The following is a 2,237-nucleotide window of genomic DNA, read 5'->3' on the forward strand; positions in this document are numbered from 1 at the left end:
ACTTTTTTTCTTCTTCTGGTTCTTGTATGTTGGTGTATGTTATCACGATTTCTTATAACTAAATATTAAGCAAAGAATAAAATAAAATAAAATATATGATAAATACTACCACCACCACCACTACTATTATTATCACTGGTAACGCTACCACCACCACCACCACCAACTCCACTACCAGCATCACCATCATTTATTTACACCACCATTGACAATGCCATTTAACATCGATGATAGCAACCTTACCATTGCTGGCAGTTATAGTACCATCACTATTAACCGCGCTGTCGTTCACGTTGACAGCAACAAAAAAAATACCAATATTGCTGCTGCCACCTACAACAATAACATTATCACTTCCACTATCACCCTCATCATCATTGTCAACAACAATACTGTCACCACCACCACCACCATAACCACAGCAGCAGTAGCCATGACTCCTACACTATCACTCCCTCTCACCACAACCATCACCATCAACAACAAGAAACAACTGAATCCCTATAACTATCTCCATCATCAACAATATTCTCTCTACCACCCCTTCTACCATTGTAAGCCGTCACACTATATTATACATATATCAGCTGTAGAAACTCTGCCAAATCAGATTGGAGCCTGGTGTAGCCATCTGGTTTCACCAGTCCTCAGTCAAATCGTCCAACCCATGCTAGCATGGAAAGCGGACGTTAAACGACGACGACGACGACGATATTTGATAAACCTACAAATTTGATAAACTTACAAGACTAATTTCTCTCAAAATTTGATTAACCTACAAGACAAGGTGAAAGTGCTAATTTATAAAACATGTGACATATGAATAAAAATCTGTAGATATACAACCATCCAAACATCTGAGTACCTGATTATTATTTTTTCTAATATATAATTCTTGTACATCGCCACAAAACCTTCCAATATATATATATATATGTCAAGCTAATGAGAAAGGCAATACATTATTATCTGACATGCAAGAGCTAACAGCCAAATACTACACACTTTAGCAAGTTAACTCCACCCTGATTGATATGGGCTATGCAGGATTGTTAGAACATCCAGCAAATACCTTGTAGCGTTCGTTTTGGCTCTGAGCATTTCTGAATTCAAATCTCACTACAGTCAGCTTAACTTTTCATCCTTCCAAATGTCAGTAAAATGAAGGACATGCTCCCTTTCTCTTTTGCTTTCTGAGAGTTGGTTGCATTGCATTGTGGGAAGGATGTTGGAGATATAACTTTTACTCCAAGACATCTGTTCTATGTGGCTGTGTGAAAGCTCTGTGACAGCTATTATTTGAAGGGAAGACACATTGAGATAATCTGGTCTAGGATTCCCTGCAGGAAGGAAGAAAAAATTGGGATGGTCATGGTTGGAATGTTTTTGATCCTAGGTTTATTTGATCAGAACTGGCAAGAGACGAAAGAAGAACCCTATATTGCTACTACCATCGTGCTACCCCTACCACCAAGATGACTACTACTATGACACCACTACCACTAACACCAATGCTATCTCTACACCACTACTGCACTACAACCACCACCACATCACTGTAATTACCACTACTATCAGCAGTACCACTTCCATGCTACTTCCTCCACTATGACTACTGCCAACACCTCATTTCTACCATCACACACCACCACTACCACTTTCTACAATCACACATCACTACCACCACGACTACCAGAACTCATTTTCACCCAGGATATAGCAATTACAAAAGGGTGGGTCAGATATGTAAATTAGTAATTTAGATGGGAGTATGCAAATTCAATGACTTGTTGCATAAAATTTCTAACAAATTAAATTGGACATTCGTCTTCAACATCCCTCTCTCTCTCTCTCTACAATTACTCCAAAATCTCAAATTTGTATCAGAGATTAAAGCACACACACATCCACACAGAGAAACATATGCACATAGACAAACACACACACACACACACACACACACACACACTTAAGGCTATGCATATATGGATAACATAAATAAAATTGTCTCTTTGATATTAGTCAATGTTAAAAAAAGAAACATTTACACATCCTCATCCTCATCATTATATACACCTTGTTCTTTCATACTGTCTTCACTCTGTCTGTCTTTCTCTCTCTCTCTCTCTCTCTATATATATATATATATATATATATATATACACACACACACACATACATACAACTCATTATATGACTACAAATGGTGGTGTTCTGATAATGTATATACTCTACCC

At 37.7% G+C, this 2,237-nt stretch overlaps 1 protein-coding gene across 6 annotated transcripts in view; it reads left to right on the forward strand.

Annotated features, from left to right (window-relative positions):
* The window catches only part of LOC106872628 (RNA binding protein fox-1 homolog 1), a 530,204-nt gene that overhangs the window by 476,725 nt on the left and 51,242 nt on the right, over positions 1-2,237 (forward strand). The gene's annotated exons all lie outside the window — the stretch shown is intronic.

This window comes from Octopus bimaculoides, chromosome 24 (genome assembly GCF_001194135.2).
Source record: "Octopus bimaculoides isolate UCB-OBI-ISO-001 chromosome 24, ASM119413v2, whole genome shotgun sequence".
Taxonomy (NCBI): domain Eukaryota; kingdom Metazoa; phylum Mollusca; class Cephalopoda; order Octopoda; family Octopodidae; genus Octopus; species Octopus bimaculoides.